General features: G+C 38.7%; 1 long non-coding RNA gene across 1 annotated transcript in view; it reads right to left on the bottom strand.

Annotated features, from left to right (window-relative positions):
- LOC117203768 (uncharacterized) overlaps nucleotides 1-17,618 on the bottom strand; it is a 399,299-nt gene that overhangs the window by 276,652 nt on the left and 105,029 nt on the right. The gene's annotated exons all lie outside the window — the stretch shown is intronic.

The raw sequence follows: 17,618 nt of genomic DNA, 5'->3' as shown, positions 1-17,618 counted from the left end.
GAGACTAGACCACAAATGGAAATATCAGCTACAATTTGGGACGTAAAGTGTGTGATGGGTCAGTGGTTAACAATAATGATACAACAAATTTTTCCCAAGGACGATGTGCCAGGCGCTAAGCTAAAAACCTCAAATAAATTATTTCACTTAATTCTTACAATATCCTCATGAAATTGATTTATGTTCCATATAACAGATGGCAAACTGAGACTCTGGCGAAGTAGAGTGAGCTGCCCGGTATCACATGACCAGTAAGTGGTAAATCAAGGGTACACATTCAGGCCTTTGATTTTGTAACATTACAGAGGTCAAAGGGCATTTCAGGAACTTGTGGCGGTTCCTTCTCCACTTTCTCCTCACCAGACCTTCCCCCCAAACTCAGGTCTGTTCCTTCATTCTTTTGAGTTCCCAGGAAGGAGCCAGGCACCATGCAAGTTTAGGTGGTTGGCCACGCTTCAGTATGGGAGTTGGTAATGACCAGACAGGAGAGCTGATGTCTCTCTGAAGATATTCCTGCCCCACCTTCTCACTCTCTGCTAGGTAACAGACATCTGTGGCAGGGTAAGATTTACCAAGCAATTAGAAGAGACTAGCATAAAGGTGAAAGGGTAACTTGGCCCCCACCAACGTCTCCAAGAAGGTCTGAGTTTCTGATTTCTCTCAGGGGTTCGTAATGGCTTTTGTGCTGCCTGGGCTAGATAGCTGCTGTCCAACCTCATCAAGGCTCTTTGGTGAGAAGAGAACTTAGCTGTGTAGTCCTCGGATGAAAGAGAAGGGGACTGGGTTGAAAGAGAGAGTGGCCCAGATGTAGCAGTGCCTCCTGGGACTGGAAGAAAGGCATGTAGTGATGGGTTCTATGAAGGGCTGTGGCCTGTGTGGAGGTCCCCAAGGAGACGGCAGGACTTCTGACGGGGAGAGCTGATGTGTTTCCAGCGGTGAGGGCTGCTAAACATCCAGCACCACAGCCTTGAGAGTTTCAGCCAGTGACGCTGGGACCACATTGGCGGAAAGGCTGTGGCATTACCTGCCTGTGAATGGACGATGCCTTGTACAATGAGCCTCTTAGTGGTAACCTTGAAGGACCAAAGACCAGAGGCTGTTTCCTAAGCTGTCTTTCTTTTCCTCTGAGAATGTGTAGTACACTTAAGAGGGAAAAGAGGCTCCAGCGATAAATTAGGTGTCATCCCATCCTCGTAAAAGGGGGCTTAGAGTCAGATATAATTTAATTTATAAAAATTAAACATAATTTTACTTGCACCTGACATTTCTGAAACAAATTCTGGCTTTAACATTGATTATTTTATTTTATATTTGCAAACGTTTTAAGTATTTATTGTAGTTAAATCCTCTTGTACAGAAGGGGAAACTGAGACCGGTGAGGCTAATATCTATGTTTAGTGCACTAGCATGGAGGAAAGAACCATAAACAGGATCCACAGGTACTGTGAGGCATCATTTGCTTGTAGTAACAAAAAATACAACTCAGCATTGACCTGGGGATGTGCACCGGAACCGACCTTGGACCTGGGCCGATGTTGGATGGGGTGCCCGGGTCACTCACCAGAAGCCTGAGTCACTGCCTGAGGTATTTGGCCTCCTGGAAGGCTCTAGATTTTCGGCTCTAGCATGTGCAGCTGACTCCCCCATTCCGGCCTTGGGTGGTACCACCCAAGCACAGCCTTTGGACCAGAGCCCATCCCTGCATCTGTCTGGGAGTCATGGAAACACCGTGACCCTCAGGTAGCGGTGAGGGTTAGAGGGGAATTGGGGTTTGCTGGATAGGTGGCATGAACCAGACTCCTTATGGACAGGCGACCTCTGGCACCTAGGACAACCAAGTTTTCTCATCTCAGGACTCCCCTGCTGCTTGGCAGAACTCGCGAGATCCCGCAAGATGAGGCTCGGCTGACCCCACCCGGCCCATCCTTTCCTGCCTGTCTACCTGGAACCGCACTTACTGCCCCCCACACACTTGAAGCTACATAGTGCAGCCTGCGGCCTCCAGCTGTGCCCTTTGCCTGCCAGGTGTTAAAATTAAATACAAAAGAGACCAGACTCAAAAATTCCCTGAGCAGACAAAAACATTTAAACCAGGTAAGTGAAACTTAATTTAGCTTTTCTTGCAAAACAAGTGAAATGTAACCTGGCCTGCTTTTTAGGCTTCTTCTTGTAAATGCCTTCTATACTCATAAAAGAAACTTAAGCCATCTTCCTAAGAACAATATAAGGTAATAAATTTTAACCAATCCCTGGCCATCTGGAAACCCCCCTTTATAATAACCAATCATATAAAGTGAAGCAACTTCCTCATTTTCACTTTATAAGCCATCCTGTAATGTCATGCCTCTGAGCTTCATAGCAGTCTTTGAATTTAAAAGCTCCCAGTTGGACAGGTGTTCTTATATGCATAATAAACTCTCACCAAGTACTAAAAACAAACAAACAAACAAAGCTTAAACCAAAACGGAAATTCACTGATTAATGTAACAAAGTCTGGGGGCAAAGTTGCCTTTAGCAGAGGGACTCAACTGATGTCATCAGAAATGAGTTCCTCTCTACTGGTGCGTTCTCTGTCTCCTGGTCCGACTTTATTCTCAGATTTTATGTGGTAGCAGGATGGCTGCCGACAAGGTCAGGGCTGTATTCTTCCAGGTTCGAGTGCAGTTGAAAATGTGGCACCTCTCTCACAACACCTCTTGCAAAAGCCTCATTGGCTTTTGGTTGGGTCACTGAACCAATCACTCTGACTAGGTTAATGGAATTCTCCTTTTGGCTAGAACTGAGCCCCAGGACACCCTGACTGTAGGGATGTTTGGAGACCACAACTCCACGTGCACATGGGCTGAGGCTGAAGGGGAAAGTAGAGGGACTCTTCCACAAGGGTGAATAAATGCAAAGATGTCCACCTCAGCCTCTCTCACTGCCCACTTCTTACCTCCTGGCCTAGAGCCACAAGATTGGCCCTTGAGGATCTGAAATTTAAATTGACAATTATGTGTATAATAGGCTGCATAATGACTCCCCCAAATATAACCAGGTCCAGATTCCTGGAAGCTATGAATGCTTTCTTATAAGGCAAAAAAGTGCTTTGCTGGTATGACTGAGTTAAGGATCTTGAGATGAAGAGATTATCCTGGATTATCTGGGTGAACCCTAAATTCAATCCCAAGTGTCCCTATAAACAGGATTTGAATCTGTAAATTGTTTTGGTGAGGGCAGCCCAATCCTAGTTCCTTCCCTAGTCTGCCATTCTCTCCTCAGTCACCATCTGTCAAGGGCTGACTCCACAGTGAGTCACCAAGCTCTCTGGAAGAAACCCTCAAGTAGATCAGGAAGACAGGTGATCGCAAAAAATTGCAGTCCTTGCCCTGGATAGCCCTCCATCTGCCCCGTCACCTGGGGGAAAGAAGCAGCAGAGAGCCCTGAAATGGTCCTTCTGTGATACTGGCCCTGGATTCACAGACCTTTCTCAGGGGAGGAAAGCAGATTTTTCACACCCTCACACCCATCACTGTTGCCAAAACACGACACAGTGGGACTATTTTGGGGGACAACAGAAGCAGTTCAGAGCTGCTTACTAGTCAAGCAGTAACAGGAAATGAGCCAAAGGATGAGAGTCAGTTATATCCCAGGAGAATCTGACAACAGAATAGCAATGTTCCCAGAGCATAAGGATGTGAGAGATGAAACGAAGAATTCCTCCAAGGGTCAAGGGAGATAGTCAAGGCTGAGGAGCTCCCAGCTCCTGAAACACAACTGAGACATCCTGAGAGCCAGTGAACCAGGAAACTCCTAAAAATCTAAATGGAAATCTGAATACTCTAGTGACCCAGGAGTTCAAAAAATGGTCCCTTCTACCTCGAAGATCCAGCAAAGCCATTTCTTACAGAACATCTTTCTGAGAAGTTAAAGCTGTCACTGGAGGTCCAGCTGTACAGACAGCCACCAGCCATACCTTTGAAGAGACCCCCTGCTTTAGTCCCCCTGGGACTTGGCAATTTCCCAGATTGTTGTATGCCCTCGTGGAGGACAGCAGGGGGCATTGATGAACGCCAGGAGCCCTGAATTCCTAAAGTTTCAGGCTTCATGGAAGAGCCAGGAAAATTTAGAGCCAACTGATAAAAGGGAGGCCCCAGAAGAACCAAGTCAGGAGAACATCAGGGAGCTGATGCAGGGTTGAGATCTTCCTGCACCTGAGTGAAGAGCCGCCCTGCCCAGTGCATGGGGTCAACATGCACTCATGTCCAGTTGTGTCCCGGGACCCGACAGGGAAGAACAGGTCCTCCAAAATGTAACTTCAAAAGAAAGGGTCCCATGTTTCAGTAACTTTGTTGCATGAATAATGTCAAAGGGCAGGAAGGTTCACTGCACAAAGCAGGCCCAGTTGAAAGCAGAGCTATCCTGATAGATAGAGGGTAATCTGAACTGCAGGAACACCGGGCAGCCAATGGTCTTACCCCGGAAGAGAAACTGGGATTAGATGTTGACTTTGTGCATGGGTGGAAAGTTAGTTCAAGAGGGAACTCCAGGCACAAGCAGAGCTGTAACTGGACATTTCTGTAATGTGAGGACTCCTTTCCACCTAAGCAAAGCTGCAATTATGCCTTCCCTTTTGCTCTGGAGAGAGACATCATCTCTACCTCCCAAGGCTATTCGCCACTCAAATATCCTTGAAAAGATGGTCTGGAATAATTTAAGTCAAGGTCTCAGTATAAGAGATGCAGAAACATGAGAAACATGTGGAAAGTTGTCTTCCAACAACAGTGGGGAATGAACCTTTATTTCTCCTTCAACTTGATACTTCACTTTATTCATCCATGCAGTGGAATTAGGATTCAGTTATATAGATTGATTAAACAGTCCTCAAATATTCTCTTTAAATCAATGTTCTTTTGATTATTATTGAATATAATGCTTTAAATGGACTCATTTAAGAATTATAATTATTGGGTGAAGTCTGTCCATGTCCTTTGTTACTTATCGGTTCCACTCTTAGGCTAGAATGTGCTGCTTGGTCTTAAAACTACAATCCTAAACCCCCAAAATAAGGTCTAGTGCTGGGTGAAGTTGACCAGGCTGGATCTGAGCCACTGCTGTTGACAGGTTCTGGGATAAGGGCCCTGCTCCCGCTTACTCACTCTCAACTCCTTCCTTATCTGGAATCCAAGGACTCACCTTCTCCCTTTGCCTAATTTTAGACAAGGACAGACTGATTATAAAAACACACATAAATCCAAATGCCAATAAAGATGAAATACTTCCATAGTTTTTACAAAAATAGCCAAAGGCCAAAGGAAGTGAAAAGTTTCTGTGGTTTAGAAAAGTTTATATAACTAACCAAGAATATACAATGAAATTTCTAAAAAGAATAGGTAAGCATATAGAACAGAATTTTCCTTCACAAATAATAGAGCTAAGATATATTTTTCAACTAACTTTTTTAAATAGAAAGTCCCCATGAAGCCAGTGATTTATAAATTATATTGTTTTGGTTTTGGAGTATGAGTTAGATAAGGAAATTTTCCTTTCTTTTATTCACTTGGTTCAAAAATCCAAACAACACAAAAGAGGTACGTAGTAAAGAAGCTCCCTCTCAATCCTGTCCCTGTCTACTCTATAAACATTTTTATGAGTTTCTTGTGCATCTTTCCCAAACAAATCAAACATATTTTCTGATTTATCTCCTTCCTTATATAAAAGATATATACATTGTTCTGCCCCTTGCTTTTTACAGTTCAAAGTATACTTTGAGATTGTTCCATATCAGAACATAGAGTATCTTCTCATTATTTTTGCACTATTTGTAAATTATGTAGCCTACACTCTTTTGATGGAGATTTGTGTCATTTATAAGTTTATGCTATTTCAAATAGTACTGTTAATATATATAGTATATATACAATATACTATATATACAGTATACTATATAGTGTATATTATGCATTGTATACATATAATATATACAATATATTATTGTATATGATACTACAATATACAATAATACAATTTGTATTTGTTCTGTCATATATGTGCAACATAAACTCCCAGAAATGGGATGGCTGGATCAAATGGTTTGCAACTTGCATAGATATTGCTGAAACGCTACATATAGGACTTGTAACACTTTGCATAACCCCCAGCAGTATCTGAGAGTGTTCCATGGTATAAATTTCCAAGTATATTTACCAAAGCTAGCGGAAATGTTCTCTGATATCATTTCTCACCATTGTTGACCAAATGCTTTAAAGTGATAACCATCTAGAACTATGACATTGATTTGAAGTATTAGACTGTATTACTGAGCAATGTATATCTTTGAAAACATGACTGCGGAATTCTGGAAAGTTGCAGAAAATACAGAAAGTTTATACACTACGGGAAATTATTAGGTATCTGCCATATGATTAAGAAGAATTTTATTACCATAACTACAGATGATAATCTTCTGTATGTCAATAACAAATTATAAGTTTTCTTAAATTTTATCAATTATTGAGGAAAAAAAGTCAGCAAATTTACTCCTGACTAGAAACTTCATTCAGAAAAGACTAGCCATAAACCCAAAGGAAGATAAAATAGGTTCCTATTTATTTAGAATAGGAAAGTAGTTAAAACAACAGGATTTATATTCAGGCAGTCCTGGGTTTGAATCCCAGTGCTATTGCCTAATGTGGTCAATTCTTCCTTCCTTCTCTGTCCTTGCCACGCCCCCCAGGTGGGCGGAGAATACTTCCCTGATGACTGACTTTGGGCTTGACCTGTGACTTGCTATGACCCTGGAATGTAAGTTCAAGTGACAGTCTGCCAGTTCCCATCATGTCATTCTCTCCCCTTGAGCTTCTTCCTTTCTCCACGAGAACCTGCCTCAGACAGTGGATCTTTATTCCAGAATGAAAAGATACTCAGAGAAGACCTGAATCCCACCAGCAGTGTAGAGCCAAGCCCAGCTGAACCCAGACAAGCCCAGTCAAAGCAGCTCATCCAAGTTTTTCTACAGACGTGTGAGATTTTCAGGGTTTTTTTTGGTTTGTTTTTTGGCTTTTTTGCTGCTGCCAAAGCTAACCAATACATCTACTAACTGTGTAACTTTAGAAAAGATCCTCAAACTCTCTACACCACCATTTTCTTATCTGTGAGGTGAAAATAACAATAGTAACACACAATTTACAGAGTTTTCAGGATTAAAAGCAATTATGTAGGTAAAGTGTTTAGCATGGGAATTTGCACGTAATAAATGATGTATAAATGGTCAAAACATGATCAATATTAACGATCCCATACAGCATGGTGACTACATTTGATAGTACCATACTGCATATTTGAAAGTTGCTAAGAGTAAATCTTAAAATTTTTCATCACAAGAAAAAAATTATATAACTGTGTTTGGTGACAGATGTTAACTAGACTTACTGTGGTGATCATTCTGCAATATATACAAATATCAAAAATTATGTTGTATATCTGAAACTAATATAATGTCCTATGCCAGTTCACTTCAATTAAAAAAAAAAAAAAAAGGAAGAAAGAAAGAGTAATAATCCCTACTTAGACCATAAGCTCCCTGAGGGCTTTCTCCAGTTTGCTCTGGAACAAACAAGAACCGTTTCTGGAACAGGGCAGTGCTTAATAAATTCTTTTAAAGGAGTAAATGAATGTATCAGTGAAGTAAACTTGCCCTGTTCTGAAGAAACACCTTGTTCTTCTCAAACATAGGGGTGTACGTTCAGTCATGGATTACTTTAGAACAAATCTTGTAAACACCAGGGTGCAGGTGACTAGCAAATGATAGGGCTCTCTGAGAATAGCTTTGGTAAACTACTCATGAGCTGCTTGGCGTATTGGAAAGAGCACAGATTTCCTAATCTTAGACCTTGGGATGAACCAGAACTTGCCACTTAGCACTCAGGTCACTTAAATGAATTACTAGGCCTTGTGGTTGCCATCTAATAGGGTCATTAAAAAAACTGAAAAGAAATAGTATCTACGAGTTTCCAACTATCTAATAAGGGCATAACAAATCTTAGATTTCCCCTTCTCTTGAAATATGCTTGTTGTAACAGAGAAAATAATGGCAATATTTTAGAAGACAGTGATATAGATAAATTTTATATTATTTTACTTTAAATGTGAAATATCAATAACTTATGCTAGATACACTATTTTAGAATCTTCCTAACCTATCCATTTAAAATGAAGTTCAAAATTCACTTGAATGTTGCCTCTTCAACTTGATTTAGTACTTTTGCACATAATGTGTTTAAATTTAAAAATGTGCTTTTAATTACAGAGAGGTTTCAAGGAAAATAGTAATTGCGAGGAAAGATTTAATTTAGGCCCTGCCTCTTTAAAACTCTCCACAGAATAAAATATGGCTGAATATATTTACGCTATATTTTCTTACCAATTCATACGAGCGCTCTTGTGAAATAAAGGTACTTGCTCTTTCTGAATTTACTTCATCAGGAGGCCACTGGCCTCCATTATGCAGCCTTATAAGAAACAGACCTGTGAGACTCACAGCTGTGCTAGTTGAAGGGAAATTAATAATTATTCAAGGACATTACAGGGTGTCATTAGCGTGAACACTCAGAGGCAAGTCCTCTGGTCTTGGCAGGAACATCTGTACTTCACTTGAGTACTCAATATGCTTTTAAGTTACAAACACTAGAAGAAATTGGGTAACTGTCTGGGTTTTCCTTATCAAACTGACTGCTAGACACCTATAGCCCAATTCCTGGCCTACCCACAGAAAGCAGTTATACCAACAATACTCAATAGAAAATTTAAGGGACCCTGCTATGTTCTGAATGTTTGTGTCCCCACAAAATTCCTATGTTGAATTTCTAACCCCCAAGGTGATGGTGTTAGAAGGTGGGGACCTTGGGAGGTGATTATTAATCCTCATGAATGTGATTAGTGCCCTTATAAATATAGTCAAGAAAGCTCCCTGGTCCTTCCACCTTTTGAGATTACAGTGAGCAGATAACCATCAATGAGGAAGCAGGGCCCTCCTTTCACCAGACCATCAGTTGGATGGCACTGTGATCTTGGACATCCCAGCCCCCAGAACTGTGAGAAATAAATGTTTGTCATTTATAACTACCTAGTTTATGATATTTTTGTTATAGTAGCCCAAATGGACTAAAAGAGACACTATTTTTTTTACGTAATAGCCTTGGACCTTGGTTAAGTACAAACCCTGTTCTTCTTTTACATATATATATTTCACCTATTTTAAAACATAAAGAGAGGACTTTTTTCTAGGTTTTTTTTTTTAGAAGTTAGATTATACTATCTAATCTCATTAGTTGGAAATTTTTTTTCACTCAAATATATTTCAGATATGTATTTCCAAGTTAATAACTAAAGACCTAACATATTTTTAGAAATTTCTAAACGTATCTTCAATGGTTACTTCATATATTCTCAAGAATAAAATAAAGCAAAAGTTAACTGATTAATTGAAGTATGTCATTTATGTCTTAAAATCTTTCCATCTTCTCCTTTCTGATTTCTTCTAAGTTTACTGAGTTACTAAGCCTCCAGAGACTTGATATGCAAATCTTTTTCTCATTTTAAAATGATTGACTTTTAAATATTTATCTTTTTGATTTCCTATGTTACTTATTTTGGCATAGAAATGATAAATGGAAAATGAGATAAGTGGAAAATGCCCTGTGAAGTTATGAAGCTACTGACAAGGTAGTCATTGGAGATTTAACGAAAAAAACACTTAAGCTGCGGGATGCAGCTCAACTGAAGGCAGGGGAGAGGCTCCATAATGGTTCCTTTTAGATCTTAGTGTTTGGTATTAAGAGTCTCTAAGGAGAGAGTACTACTAAATGGATCACATTGCCAACTAATATCCATAATATGAAATTGATTATGAAAATAAACCTGACATATTTGACCCTCACTATTAATGAGTTTATTTTACTAATAAAAATAATTAATGAAGTGCAAATATAATAAAGGATCGATAAGTTGAAAGAAATAGTAATGTCATTAAAGTAATAAAAATGTATGTGATACCACAATAATTAGATTTGAGTGATAAATGCTGGTATGAGCTAAATATTCTATCAAAATGAGAATTTATTTTACATTAGTCGTAATATAAAAGGCAGAGATCTGTATGGCTATTATATAAATAGAATAGTTATAATAATCAACTAAATAACCTATGATCTTTTAAGGCAAGATTTATCTGAGAAATAGTGGTTATTCTCTTCCCAGGGTTCCTGTGAAATACTGAGTGTCAGGATAAATTATTACTTGTCAAACTGAATACGGTTACGTATCAAATACAATGCACTGTCATAGTACATCTATTTTTCTGGCTTTTTCAAGGGTGTTTGAATCCCAAGAATGACCAATAAGATTATAACAATCCTGAATTCATTTTATTGTCACAGAATGGACTATGTAATACTGAATTAATAAAAGAATGAAATTTCCTGATCATCTGTTTTCCCTCTTCCACATTGAGCTTAAGTGATTAATGCTAATAAACTCTGACTCTAAGCATAGGTCGTAATAGACCAAAAATCTGAGTTATTTTTCCCCAAGATAAACATTACTTAAACTGTAATTTCCCAGAGGAATTTTCACAGTAATTCATCTGAGTCCCATACTCAACCAAAAATGAGGTTGTAAACTCAAGTTTGAATGAGATTTATGAGTAGCTAAATTATGCTTGTAAATAAGCCTAGATCACTAATTTTCTAGCAGTTCCAAGTTGACAGTATTATAGCAGTTTCTTCATATTGTCTAACTTTGATGTTCTTCTTTATTTTCTTGTTGCCTGACACGATTATTGATTGCCCGGGTGTTTTGAAGTTATTACTAGATTTAGATTTACAGTTACGGCAGATGGTTGAAAAGAAAAAGATAACTTCAATAGTTCTATAAATCTGATGTCTTACACTGCTTTTTTAAACTATCAAACTGAAGCTACCCTATCACATGTGACCTTACACACCTTACACATGTGACCCTATCTAGTCACATGTGTAAGAGTAGCTATACCCATAATGAATCCATCATTAACAACTTCGGCTGGCATTGAAGACCATACAGAAGGTCAAGCTAACCTCTTTTTCAAGCCTGAGCTTTCACTACTTTTGTTGTGTGTACATTTCCCTCCACTTCACTAACTCGTTCTCTGACATTGCTTCATGGTTTCCTCCTTACACGGCCCTTTGTTCATTCAGCAATTATTCATTTTTTAAGTACCACGTACTGAAGCAGCAGTAAGAAGCAAGGTATTCAAAATTCTTGTTCTAGTATTTTAGTGGACTTTCCAACAAGGAAGCAGCTATACAACGTAATGTGATATGTTTCCTTACTCTTCTAAGTTGCCCTCCCTTGCTCCATTTCAGCAACAAAGATATGAAACATTTCTCAAAATCAACCTCACATGGAAACTATATATAAAGCCTTGCTACATAATACCTTCTATAATTATTAATTTATGGAATCACCAAATTATTGTCATAGGGCATTCAGTACTAGATGTTGCATCCTAAGCAATGTCCCAGTATACTGTCTCGCACTTGAAAATGTTCAAGTATTTGTGTGGCCTTTTTAAAAATGTTATAATAGCAAGGCACAGATTTCAGTAATCCTCCCCTTAGAAATGTTGGTACACTTGCATTTTAATGCAATTGCTCTTCAATTTTAGGAAGAAGCACAATAGCTTACAGAATTTAAGTCAGAGTTTAAAGTGCCTTTGCAGGTAAATTCAAAAATTCATCTGTCTCATAAAATCTGTACTAATCTAAACTATTTGTGTTAGTTTTACTTTTCTCCCAAACTCATTTATTGTATTCTTTGATTTAGCCCACCCTTTCTCTCCATATATAGTATTTGTGTTGCTGCAGGCTTCACAGGCAATCCTTCTGAGCATAGGCAACAATGAACTTTGTTTTTTAACATCTTTATTGGAGTATAATTGCTTTACAATGGTGTATTAGTTTCTGCTGGATAACAAAGTGAATCAGCTATATGTATACATATATCCCCATATCCCCTTCCTCTTGGGTCTCCCTCCCACCCTCCCTATCCCACCCCTCTAGGTGGACACAAAGCACCGAGCTGATCTCCCTGTGCTATGCAGATGCTTCCCACTAGCTATTTTACATTTAGTAGTGTATATATATCCCTACCACTCTCTCACTTCTTCCCAGCTTACCTTTCCCCCTTTCCATGTCCTCAAGTCCATTCTCTACTTCTGCATTTTTTTTCCTGTCCTGCTCCTAGGTTCTTCAGAACCATTTTTTGTTTTGTTTTGTTTTGTTTTTTGAGATTCCATATATATGTGTTAGCATACAGTATTTGTCTTTCTCTTTCTGACTTGCTTCACTCTGTATAACAGTCTCTAGGTCCATCCACCTCACTACAAATAATTCAATTTCATTTCCTTTTATGGCTGAGTAGTATTCCATTGTATATATGTGCCACATCTTTATCCATTCACCTGTCAATGGACACTTAGGTTGCTTCCATGTCCTGGCTATTGTAAATACAGCTGCAATGAACATTGTGGTCCATGACTCTTTTTGAATTATGGTTTTCTCAGGGTATATGCCCAGTAGTGGGATTGCTGGGTTGTATGGTAGTTCTATTTTTAGTTTTTTAAGGAACCTCCATACTGTTCTCCATAGTGGCTGTATCAATTTACATTCCCACCAACAGTGTAAGAGGGTTCCCTTTATAATCTGTATATCTTCTTTGGAGAAATGTCTATTTAGGTCTTCTGCCCATTTTTGGATTGGGTTGTTTGATTTTTTGATATTGAGCTGCATGAGCTGCTTGTATATTTTGGAGATTAATCCTTTGTCAGTTGCTTCATTTGCAAACATTTTCTCCCATTCTGAGTATTGTCTTTTTAGTCTTGTTTATGGTTTCCTTTGCTGTGGAAAAGCTTTTAAGTTTCATTAGGTCCCATTTGTTTATTTTAACGATGAACTTATCATCTTGGAATTCTTTGTCTTATACAAGTGACTTGTACTCCCAGAGTGTAATACAAGTCACTGCTCAAGAAATACTCCGGTTTCAACCCTGCTTCAGTCCACAACCATGAGGAAGTTGAACCTTCTGCTTCTGATGAAGCACTTTAAGAAATATTTATACTTCACTGATTTTAAGCCCTGCCTCCACATGAATGAGTACTAACCTGGGCATCTGCTCTTAGTTGGTGCTAAGTTTCTTCACTTCAGTTACCTGACAAAATGAGTTGCTTTGAATTATCAATAATCCAAAAGTGAGAAGTGTTACTCCCGGAGGATTTTCTGAAGAATATGCAATCATCTAATCTTGACTTTTATCCTTGGGTGAGCCAAACAGAGAATTCTAGAATTTCCTTTATTTGAACTATGCTCCATTTATTGACCTTACTTCATAAGAACATTAGGGAAATTGCCTTTTAACATGCTTTATGGATACCACTGAAGGCTGACGTTGTTCTACTGACTATCTTTTATGAGGACAGGCAGCAGTGGTATCCCATCTGTCAGTAAATCTGTGTTTCTTCTAAGCAGCAACTTTTCATTTATCACACAGAGGGATTAGGTCCTATGGTCAAGGGTGGATGTTTTGCAGTCGACAGCTTGGGTCCAAATCTTGTGGCCTCCACTTACATGCTGATGTCTTTGTTTCCTCCTTGTGGAAAAGTAGTGGAAAAGTTTTCCTCCTTGTGGAAAAGCAGTTCTACCTGGTAGAATTATTGAAAATATTAAATGACATTAAACATACAGGGCATCTACAAAAATCTCTGACACAGAGTGGGCACTCCCTGTTACCTATGATTCTTAGGAGAATAATATATTTTGAAATTGATTCTGTTTTCTCTTTTCTGGCTTCTAGGAACATCAAAGTCAAATGTATTGCCCTTCTGAAGCTTTGTGATTAGATATATCTTTTCCTGATCTTTCTACTTTTATTCTCACTTAATCTACAATTGTTTGTTTCATTCGGTTCTCTAGTTGTGATAGTGCATAAAATCGCATGTAGTTGTATGCCCCAAAATTTCTGGTAGAATTAAGGACTACAAAATGTGTGTATACATAATATATTTTCATTTGAATCTTTGGCTACTTCAAAAATAATCTTCAGAATAGAGATTGGAATAGGTAGTGATTGGAAGGGGGGAATGAGTTTTCTGGAAATGTCCTCCTTGGCTCGCATGATCACTTTGTGATAATCCATTAAGCTGTAATTTGTTTATTTTTCTGTATTCTTGAGTCATACTGCACCTTAAAAAGGTTTAAAAAGATGTACACATTACATATTCTGTACTCCTTTGCACTGAGTTTTCTTCAAACCTAATAAAAGACAGTACGTTTTCTCACTTCCTGTTCAGGTCAGCTGCCTCATTTTTCTTCGAGCCAGCTTAAAGGCCCGTTCTATCATTTAAAATATTTTCAGTTGCAAGTAACAGAAGGGCAACTCAAACAGACAAGCAATAATTTTTCTGTTCGCAGAACTTCAAATCCAGAGGTGATCATGTTTCCAAAAAGGGGTTTTGATCAGCTCTTCTGCTGCTGTTCTTTGCAGCCACAGGCTGCTTCTTCTGTGGTTCGGGCTTATCTTCTGCCTGGTTTCCCTCATGACTCCAAAGTGGCTCTTGGCAGCTACCAAGGTCACATGCTGTCTCAAGTTCATTTCCAAGCTGTGTGAAAAAGCGGCATTTCTGACTTTCTCTCTGATTGGAACTACTTAGATAATGTAACCCCTACAGTAACCCCAGGGTCAAGGGAGATAGCTTTACCTTGATTGCATCAACAGACCAATGCCATCTCAGAAGGTGAGCACAGTAGCAACCCCACTTAAAGGGCATGGGGGTTGGTTTATAATGGAGACTGATGAATGGCTTGGGGTAGCAAATCAATTTACACATCACTACTTTAATTTGAACTGGTGACATAAAACCATTTATAGTAACAGATAAAGCCATTATTAGCTGTTAGAACCAAGAGCAGATTACTTGAATATTTGACTGAGTCACTCATTCCTTTATACAACAGAATTTTGCCTGAAACTTCTATGTAGACAGCTATTAGTACTTAAGTTTTGGGACACAAAGAGCCCAATAACTGGCTATGGTAGAGTGGTGGCAATGGTGAGCATGTGAAAAACAACAACAACTAGAGTGCACATCAATGTTTGCCCAGTGGTATCAAAACTTGTGGGACTCCCGCTATGCAAAGCATCAAAGCAATTTCACCCTCCTCTACAATTTGCCCTTGAATTTGCCCTGAATCACGTGGCCTCTGTTATTATTCAAGTATAGCTATAATAATTTTACTCAGAACAAATTCGTGACTTATTTTACGTACTTTCTGTGGATCCAAATAAATAGGTCCTAAAATATGTTACAAATCAACCACCCCAATAGCATTTTCTAATTATAAAACAAATGACTATCTATTAAAAATCAGGCTTCTCTTAATAACGAGTTAATGAGTGATATTTCAGTAAGTGATTGTTTCTATTTTTATACATTACTTTTGGATAAAATAACATATAATATCAACTGAAACATGTATTTGCCTCAAAGGAAAATTGCAATTTATTTCCTCGCCTGCACACAATCTCCTACAGGTCTAAGCTTCATTATATGAAGACGATAAATTAATGTTTGATTAATCAGTACTGTTAAAAGGTCTGAATTTATTTTTCTAAACAAATCATTTTTATAAAATTTCAGGGTTAATGATCCATGGATCTTAATGAGTGACTTTCTTGATACTGTCAGAGATTTTTGTCAGTTAAAGTAAAACAGCATTATTATTCATTGATACTTAACAAGAGAGAAAAAAAATTTGTTTTAGATATTCATATTGCGACTTCCCTGGTGGTCCAGTGGTTAAGAATCCATCTTGCAATGCAGGGGACACCGGTTCAATCCCTGGTCAGGGAACTAAGATCCCACAGGCCACGGGGTAACTAAGCTTCTCTAACTAACCACCAATGAACACAATCAACTCTGGCAAATGCTATCATACTTTTCACTGATTGCTCAATTTAGTGTTCAGATCAAAGTCTCCTGCCCATTAAACACGCGGATATCATTATCTCTACCTACAAATTTATTTGTAATTTTTATCTTTAAATTCCATTCCAGGAATAAAGATATTAACCATGGAATTCTTTCTTCTTCATGTCACTGATTAAGTGACATATGTGATGAAAGTTTACATTTTTTTCCTTTTTAAAACAGCTAATTTATCATGCAACCGTGGTACACTGTAGAATGTTTTGACGAATGGCCTATTTTACAGAATTTCATAATACAGAAAGAGCTTTGGTGAATAATGATAATTTAGTTAATAGGCCTCATGAAGATAATAGAGTCAAAAGAAAACACTTGACTCCAAACTCCTGACCTCCAAAAAACAGGCCCTGCCCCTCTCAGTGTTCCGCATCTCTGTAAACAGCACCACCACTCACCCAGTGGCTTAGGCCCACAGCTTTGGAATCATTCCTAGTGCATCTCTTTCTCAAAGTCCTTATTAAAATGTGACTAATATTATTATGGCAAAAGGCCCATCTTTCTCCAGTACTGCTTCCTCTGATGCATTGTTTATTGACAACAAAGCAAACTTATGAAAAGAAGCAAATCTGATCATGTTAACACCACCTCCTTATTCATTAAATATTCTTAAATAGATCCCTATAACCGAAAGAATAAAGTCCGTTCTTCTTAGTGTAACATAAAGGGCCTTTCATAAAGCCTGCCTCTCCCATCTCATCTCTCATCATAATGCACTCAAGCTGTCTGCATCAGCCATCCAACTAGCCTAGGCTCTTTGTATTTCTCTGAACGGGCCAAGCTCTTCTGCTTCTAGGACTTTATATATGAATTTCTCTTTTCTTTGCTTGCCCTTCCCCACACTTCTCTACTTCATTCATGTTTATCTTTCAAAACCCATCCAAATACCACTTCTTCCCAGAATCCTTTGTTGACATCCTAAATCTGAGCGAGCTAGATGGCACAGCGCTCAGTGGTTCTTCTATTAGCATTTTTTACACTCTGATAACTGTCTGTTTACATGTCCATTTCCAATCTTAACTGCAAGTTTCTTATGAGCAAAAACTGCCTGTCTGAACTTCACATACAAATCGCCAAGCATAGAACCTGATACATGTAAGGCATCCAACTATTCTGAAAGGGAGAAAAGAAGGGAGAGAGGAAAAAGCAAACCATGAGCTTTACACAGTCTCAGGTATCTGGAGTTATAATCCTATATTGCAACGGGGAAAGCCATGATTTCCTAGGGTGTTTAACAGAAAGGATCCACAGGAATTAGTTACGACATGAAGAGTGGAAGGAAGTACTCTTCCTCCAGGCTTTAAGATTCTCTGAGAAGAACCACATCAGACTAGCAAACCCAGTTCTCCTATCCAATGAAAAGGCCAGTACCATTCATGAGTGATGCTAATAATTTCCCTGTTCCAAAGAGACAAGCGCTAACAGCATACCAAAATTCCAGGAAAAGAGCACTTAAATGACACAACCCTGGATAGCCATGGACTTGCGTTATGACCCAGCTGTTTCTCTACCAACGACCATTCGAGAAAGGGACATGATATTATTAGGAAAACAACAGTCAGTA

The sequence above is a fragment of the Orcinus orca genome, chromosome 6 (assembly GCF_937001465.1).
Source record: "Orcinus orca chromosome 6, mOrcOrc1.1, whole genome shotgun sequence".
NCBI lineage: Eukaryota > Metazoa > Chordata > Mammalia > Artiodactyla > Delphinidae > Orcinus > Orcinus orca.
Note: the sequence above shows the minus strand (reverse complement) of the source record. Positions and strands in the feature narration are given on the sequence as shown.